The sequence below is a fragment of the Callorhinus ursinus genome, unplaced genomic scaffold (assembly GCF_003265705.2).
Source record: "Callorhinus ursinus isolate GAN/ISIS: 27379988/994484 unplaced genomic scaffold, GSC_fseal_2.0 scaffold2, whole genome shotgun sequence".
Taxonomy (NCBI): Eukaryota; Metazoa; Chordata; class Mammalia; order Carnivora; family Otariidae; genus Callorhinus; species Callorhinus ursinus.
The window spans coordinates 40043103-40051985 of NW_027397064.1; the positions used below are offsets into that span (position 1 = coordinate 40043103).

At 34.8% G+C, this 8883-nt stretch overlaps 1 pseudogene; it reads left to right on the forward strand.

Annotated features, from left to right (window-relative positions):
• The first annotated feature begins 271 nt into the window (after window positions 1-271).
• LOC112835752 (UPF0711 protein C18orf21 homolog pseudogene) lies at window positions 272-898 on the forward strand (annotated as a pseudogene).
• Window positions 899-8883: the final 7985 nt, after the last annotated feature.

The window sequence follows — 8883 nt, forward strand, 5'->3', positions numbered from 1 at the left end:
GTAAACTGGACTTCATTAAAATTAAAACTGTTTTGCATCAAAGAAAATTATCAAGAGAATGAAAAAATAACTTACACAATGGGAGAAATTATTTCCAAACCATATATCTGATAAGAGGTTAATATTCAGAATATATAAAGAACTTTCAGAATTCTACAATAAAAGTAACCCAATTATAAAATGAGTAAAACATCTGAATAGATATTTCTCAAAAGAAGATGTACAAGTAGGTCTTGTCGCTCGTCTTGGCGGCGTGGAGGTGGCGGTAACGATGAGGCAGAAGCACTACCTTGAGGCTGCGGCGCGGTAACTACACGATAGCTGCCCGGGCCAGGCCCGCTATCTCCTATGATAACATAACTTTTGCGGAACACGTCCATACTGTTTCCAGTTGCTGGTTTTGGATAACTCTCGAGTGCGCCTCAAACCCAAGTCCAAACTGACACCCAAAATACAAAAACTTCTTAACCGAGAGGCAAGAAATTATACACTCAGTTTTAAAGAAGCAAAAATTGTGAAAAAATACAAAGACTCCAAAAGTGTATTGTTGACTACTTGTAAAACATGCAACAGAACAGTTAAACATCTTGGTAGAAGTAGAAGCTTTCTCTCAGCACTGAGGAGCAGTCCTACCACTCCTACGAGCAAGCTTAGCCTGAAGACGCCGGAGAGAAAGACTCCAAGTTCTGCAGCCTTGAATCAGAAGGGTGGTTCTAAAGGCAAGAGCCCAGCCTTGATATTCAGGACACCTACATCTGGACAGTCAGCACCCACTTGCTCCTCAAAGAATGTGAGCAAAACAAAGAAACGCTTCTCTCAACTAAAAATGTTGCTTAGTCAGAGTCAATCCCAAAAGAATTCAAAGGTGGACTTCAGAAATCTCTTACTATCTTTGTAAAGGATGGCCTGTGAAAATAAATGTTTAATGCAATTTCTGAAAAAAAAAAAGAAGATATACAAATAGTCAATGAGCAAAGATTCTCAGTGTCACTAATCACTAGGGAAATGGAAATCATAAACACAATAAAATACCACTTCACATTTATTAAAATGGCTATGATAAAAAAATGGGAAATATCAAGTGTTAGTGATGTGGGAAACAAAGGCAGAAGAAAAATTATTAAATTTCCTTACTACTTACAGCCCATTGACAAATCCTTGAAACAGGCAGAGTGATATTCCTCTAGGGATTGAACTGCCTTGATGTTAATACTTTGCTAAGGGCAAAAGGCAATCCTAGCCTAACCACCCCCCACAACCAGGATCCTGTAAGTCTACTTTAATGTATAAAAATTCCCTTGGAAACTTCCTTTATTTCTAAAACCCCCAAGATACATGTTGGCAATCATCCCCCAAGCATATGGCCCACAGATATATATCTGAAGCGTCTCATGACTAAGTTTTTATTAGATGGTAATAAATGACATTTTCCCAACAACAGCTAGCCCCCCTCAAGGTCCTGGAAACCTTGCTTCCAAAATCCCTTAGAGACTTACACTATCCCTAAGCCCCTTCCAGCTTGAAAGTATTTAATGGGCCACTCCTCATGACCCCATTGCAGCTCTTGCTGCCCACGGGTCCTATCTTGTACTTTAATAAAATCACCTTTTGCTCCAAAGATGTCTCAAGAATTCTTTCTTGGCTGTCAGCTTGGAACCCTAACATCTTTCCTACATCACTAGCAAGGATGTGGAGAAATTGGAACCCTTGTGCATTGCTGGTTGAAATATAATGTAGCTGCTGTGGAAAACAATATGGCAGTTCCTAAAAAAATCAAAATATAATTAATAAGATCTAGCAATTCCACTTCTAGGTATATACCAAAAGTAATTGAAAGCAGTGACTTGAAGAGATATTTGTGTGCTCATGTTCATAGCAGCATTATTTGAAATAGCCAAAATGTACAAACAATGTAAGTGTCCATTGATGGATGAATGGATAAACAAAATGTGGTATATGCAAACACTGCAATATTATTCAGTCTTAGAAGGAATTCTGACACATGCTACAACATTGATGAAACCTTGAAGACGTTACACAAAGTGATATGAGCCAAACACAAAAGGACAGATATTATAATAGTCCACTTATGGGCGCCTGGGTGGCTCAGTTGGTTAAGCGACTGCCTTCGGCTCAGGTCATGATCCTGGAGTCCCGGGATCGAGTTCCGCATCGGGCTCCCTGCTCAGCGGGGAGTCTGCTTCTCCCTCTGACCCTCCCGCCTCTCACCCTCCCCCCCCTCACGTGCGCTCTCTCTCTCTCATTCTCTCTCTCAAATAAATAAATAAAATCTTTAAAAAAAAAATAATAGTCCACTTATATGAGGTGTCTAGATAGTCAAATTCTTAAAGACAAAAAGTAGAATGATGGTTGCTGAGGGATGAGAGGGGAGGAGGAATGAGGAGTAACAGTTTAATAGGTTAAACCTCCAGTTTGAAAACAGAAAAATTGTAAAGATGGATGGTGGTGCTGGTCGCTCAATAATATGAAAGTACTTAATGCCACAGAATTGTACAAAAATTATTACGATGGTAAATTTTTATATTGTGTATATTTTACCATATTTGATTTTAAAAAGAGGAAAGGATATCAGATGGGTATTTGTATCTATACAAAGAAATAAAGTGTGCCAAAAATAGTAAAAAATGAAATTAGAGACTTTGTTTTCTTATTTACAGTACCTCTATAAGAGAAGTAACTGTCTAAATCAAAATTATCATAGTTTATAACACAGGTAAAGGTAAAATTAATGACAATAATTACAAAAAAAACCCTCAAAAAACAAAAAAACAAAAAGACTTGACTAATTCTCTGAAATGGCCCAAGTCACCACCTTACATACCAACTCAAGCTAAAGACAAGAGAAGATGCCAACAGGGAGGGAAACCAATTTGGGAAGTTATCAAGCAAAACACAGTAAACAAGAATGTGATTGTTATGCAGATTTAAGTCAGCTCAGTTCTCTATTGATAAGAGTTTCTAGAGATTTTGTCATCCTCCTTTTCCTAGTATAGAAAGGGAGACACCTTTATAAATGGAGATTTCCCTCATAAATGCAAATGTCTCACAAGAGGATAACTTCTGTAAGGTTTTTAAAGCTTCTCTTGTGTCTACTCTTCCCTAAAAATAACCAGCTCAAGATAATCTTTATGCAAAGAGGCGTATTTTGGGGTTGCTAGTTCTGCTCCCCTTCAGATTCATGTCCAATATTAATTAAAATGTTATTTTTATGAGTTCACAAGAACATTGAACCAGTTCCAAGTTATTTAGAAAAGTGTCCGTGTTATGAGATGCCCCTCTTATGTTCTAGCATTTCTCAAAAAAGATAATCTCTGCAAAGTGATATGAGCACCGGAAAATTTAATAATCTCAATTTTATTTCCAATTAGATGTGTGACATGGATAAGTGATTCTGTTCATTTACTTCTTCTTCATTAATATGGGAATTAACCACTTTTGAGTATTAGTGAAAGTGGAATGAGAAAAATACACAAGCTTGTTTCTCTGTATTATAAAATATTTAAAAATACAAAAGAATTATTCTAATGCATATTTTAAATATTCATCATCATCATCATATCAACATACTGTCCAAGAACCCATCATCTACTGAAATAAGTAGACCATTAACACTTGAAGTTCCTCATTGCAACATCTTTCCTGAATTTTGTATCTTTTGTTTTCTTTTTAAAATTTTTTATCATATATCTTCATAAGAATATAAAGCTATACTTGTTTTAAACTTTTAAAATAATAGATTTTAGTTGTAGTATTCTGTGCTTTGATTTTTTTTTTTTTTTACTTGTAGGGACCAAGGGCAGGCTGTTCCAAGATGGACCACTTTTTGGCATGAACATTATTCTGGTGGCTGGCAGTCTCTAAATGCTCCCTTCATCATGTATGGCAGGGTCCCACTGGGGTTAGTTGCCTCTTTTCATATCCTACAAGCCTCTCTCTTTCATTATGTTCTCTTATTTTCATCTCAATCCCAAACCCCAGGAATTCTTTTTCATTATCACATTTCACAAGTGGGAGCTGACTCCTACTCATAATATACTCTCCCTTTGCACTCAAATTTCCACCGTGTCACTTTTTTCATAGAAATAAGCACAGAATATTCTTAGTTGGAGCAGCATTATTTGAAATAGCCAAAATGTACAAACAACATACGAAAAAAAAAAAGACTAATAAAAGAAAGACTACCTTTTGTTATTATGATCTAAGATTTCCTCAAGTATTTTATTTATAATTGTACTGTCTCACTAATTGTTCACAGTGGAACAACTCATAAGGTACTTTTTATGAATAAATTGGAACTCCAATTGTGAAAAAATTGGAACAGGATTTTTCCAGATAATTTGTGTTGTTGTTAATATAAATTTGAAGTATTTTTTAAAACGTAATTTTATTCCTGTAATGATAATAATAATTACTTTTTAGTTCATTTTACCTAATATTGTGGGAGAGGAGGAGTTTCCAGCTAGTCCTCCTAGCTAGATTGAGAATCAAATGACATGAGACAGATTAACAGGAGTAACCCAAATTTACTAGTGTACATAAGGGGAATCCACATAAACATGAAATTCCAAAGACAATGAGGCAGCATGATGCTTAAATGAGCTAAGGAAAGGGGGAGGGGTCTGAAGATACAAAGGGGAGAAAACAACTTTAACAGGAAGGTGAGAGATGTTCTGGGTTGATAAAAAGGCTGACCTATTATGTAGATAACTTTCTTAGGTAAAAAGGAAACTCTGTTAACAGCTGTCTTCCTGGTACAAGCAGGCAGTTGAAAGGAGGTAAAGAGTTTTTTTGTTTGTTTTTTGTTTTTTTCCTGAATCTGCTGGGTTTTGTTTGCTTTTAACTCAAAATTATGTTCATGCCAAAGTAGCTCATCTTGGGGTGGCCTGCCCTTAGCTACTACAATATTGATGTTATTTTGTAATAACAGCACTCTATTTACTTTATCTGTAATAGTAGCATCTTCCTAATAAAAATATGGTTTAAACATGAGAAAAAAAAGAAGCTAAATATTTACTGAGTAAATACTATATACCGTAAGTCATAGATGCTTTCATATATGATGTTTTATTGTATTTTATCCTCAAGACAAAGTAAAATGAGCTTCATTTCATACATAAAGATCTCAATAATCTAGAGCAGATAAATACTTTGTTCAAAGCAACAGAGCTAGTAAGTGGCAAAATTAAGGACCTGGATGATTCTGAAGATCATATTTCCATCATTCTATAATATTACTTACTTATAACATAAGGCTATGCATGAGGAAGATAAATAAATGTCTATTGTTTGATTATTGTTTTATACAACCAGCTGGAAACATTCCATTCCTTATACACAAAGTAGAACTAATTTCTCTAACTACTTGTGAATCTCTGTAAAATAGTACAGCAATATAAGGTTCAACGAACAATGTAGACTCCAACCATAAATAACAGTTTTCTCCTTGGTTTTAATATTTGCAGTGATGTTTAAGTCCTATAGTAGTTATTGTTCTAATTTACAGTAATTGCATTGTTTTACTATACTATTCTTGAAGTAATTAATACAGGTGATTGTTTCTGCAATTTTGTTTTATGCAAATTACCTTACATTCATTTTGAAATGTAAACGAATGTTATTAATAGTACAGATTTATAAAAAAAGAAAGTACAGATTTATATAATCCATTGACTATGTGCAGTCTGAGCAAGATTTGCCCAAATATGCCCTGTTCCATGAAAAAAAGGAAAGAACAACAAAAAACAAAACAACAAACAAGCAAAAAACAAACAAAAAATCAAGAGGTCAGCAGTTCTCTTCAAATCTATCACTAACAGATTCCTATTGATAACTCATTCCTAAAATATAAGATCCATGAAGAATCTGTATGATTTTCTTACTGTTGCTTTCCAAACTTTAAAAGACTTGCCTATCACATACTAGGTGCTCCATAAGTTTTTTGTTGCGTGGATGGATTCATTATCTACTCTCCAGTTATAGGAATCTTGAATAAATTAATTTAGTAAAGTTGTGCAATACGAATTTAAAATACAGAAATCTGGGGCACCTGGGTGACAGTAGGTTAAGTGTCTGACTCTTGATCTTAGTTCAGGTCTTTTTTTTTTTAGATTGATTTATTTCAGAGAGAGAGCACGAGCTGGGGGAGGGTCAGAGAGAGATAAACTCCCTGCTAAGTGGGGAGCCCATAGCGGGTCTTGATCCCAGGACCCTGAGATCATGACCTGAGCCAAAATCAAGAATTGGAGACTTAACCAATTGAGCCATCCAGGTGCCCCAATCTCAGCTCAGGTCTTGATCTCAGGGTCACAAATTCAAGACCAGTGTGGAACCTACTTAAAAAAAATACAGAAATATGTTGCATTTCCATGCACTAATAATGAAACAACCTATTTATAATTGCACCAAAAAGAAAATACCTGGGAATAAAATTTAACCAAGGAGGTGAAAGACCTATACTCTTCAAACTATAAGACATGGATAAAAGAAATTGAGATGACACAAACAAATGGAAAGGTATACCATGCTATAGATTGGAAACGTTAATATTGTTAAAATGTCTATAGTACCCAAAATAATCTACAAATTCAACGCAATCCCTATCAAAATGCCAATAGCAATTTTCACAGAACTAGAACAAATAATCCTAAAATTTATATGGAACAAAAGACTGCAAATAGCCAAAGTAATTTTGAAAATGAAGAACAAAGCTCGAGGTATCACAATCCCAGACTTCAAGATATACTGCAAAGCTATACTAATCAAACAGTATAGTAGTGGCATAAAAATACACGCAGATCAATGGAACAGAATGGAGACCCCAGAAATACACCCATGCCCACATTTATGCGATTAATCTATGACAAAGGAGGCAAGGTTTTGCAATGGAGAAAAAACAGTCTTTTCAATAAATGGTGCTGGAAAAACTGGACAGCTAATGCAAAAGAATGAACCTGGATCACTTTCTCATACCATACACAAAAACAAATTAAAAATGGATTAAAAATTTAAATGTGAGACCTGAAACCATAAAACTCCTAAAAGAAAAACAGGCAATAATCTCTTGGACATCAGGCTTAGCAATGATTTTCTAGATATGTCTTTTAAGGTTAGGGGAACAAAAGCAAAAGTAAATTATTGGGACTATATTAAAATTAAAAAAAAAAAACTTTTGCACAGTGAAGTAAACCAGCAACAAAATGAAAGGCATCCTATTGAATGGGAGAAGATATTTACAGATGATATATCTGATAAGGGGTTAATATCAAAAATATATAATGAACGCATATAACCCAACATTAAAAAAAAAACACAGTCTGATTAAAAATTGGGCAGAGGTCCTAAATAGACATTTTTTCAAAGAAGACATATAGATATCCAACAGATGCATGAAAAGATGTTCAAAATCACTGATCATCAGGGAAATGCAAATCAAAACTACGATGAGTTATGACCTCACACCTGTTAGAATGGCCAGAATCAAAAAGACAAGAAATAACAAGTGTTGGTGAGCATGTGGAAAAAAGTAAGAACTGGCACATTATTTGTAGAAATGTGAATTGGCATAACCACTGTAGAAAACTGTATGGAGTTTCCTCAAAAAGTTAAAAATAGAAATACTGCTATGATCCAGTAATTCTACTACTGGGTATTTTTACCCAAAGAAAATAAAAACACTAATATGAAAAGATGTGAAAGATGAAAACACTAGGTTTATCACAGCATTATTTACAATAGCCAAAATATGGAAGCAACCTCTGTCCACCAATAGATAAATGGATAAAGAAGTGGTATATATTTATAAGGCAATATTATTTAGCCATAAAAAAAGGATGAGATCTTGCCATTTGTGACAACGTCCAACATGGATGGACCTAAAGGGTGTTATGCTACGTGAAATAAGTCAGACAAAGAGAGACAAATACCATATGATTGCACTTATAAATGGAGTTTAAAAAAAATAAAATGAACAAGTGCAATGAATAGACTTTTAAATACAGAGGACAAAATGGTAGTTGCCTGAAGGAAGGGATGTGTGTGTGGGGGGATTAAATAGGTGAAAGGAATTAAGAGGTACAAACTTCCAGTTATAAAATAAATAATCCACGGAAATGAAAAGTACAGCATAGGGAGGATAGTCAATAATATTATATGGTTACAATAATGCAATAATGCCAGGCGCCTGGGTGGCTCAGTGGTTAAGCATCTGCCTTTGGCTCAGGTCATGATCCCAGGGTCCTGGGATCAAGTCCCATATTGGGCTCCCTGCTCCGCGGGAAGCATGCTCTCCCTCTCCCACTCCCGCTGCTTGTGTTCCTACTCTCACTATCTCTGTCTCTGTCAAATAAATAAATAAAATCTTTAAAAATAAATAAATAAATAATAATAATCCAATAATGTATGGTTATAGAGAATGACTGCCTTATTGTAGTAAGCACTGAGGATGTATAAAATACTTGAATCAATATGTTGTACACCTGAAACTAATATAATATTATATTTCAATAGTAATTTTTTAAAAGTTCTTCTTTTTTTTAAGATTTTATTTATTTATTTGACAGAGAGAGAGAAAGAGCACACAAGCAGGGGGAACAGCAGAGGGAGAGGGAGAAGCAGACTTCCTGTGGAGCAGGGAGCCTGATGCAGGGCTCAATCCCAGGACTCTGGGATCATGACCTGAGCCAAAGGCAGATGCTTAATGACTGAGCCACCCAGGTGCCCCTTTTTTAAAAAGTTCTTAATTACAAAAGTACATTGTTCTAATTATACTCAGCTATGTGTAATAATGGAAAGTATATATTAAATCATATTTAATAAATAGATTATATTTTCAGGAATATGTTTCTATATAGATTCTATTTACTT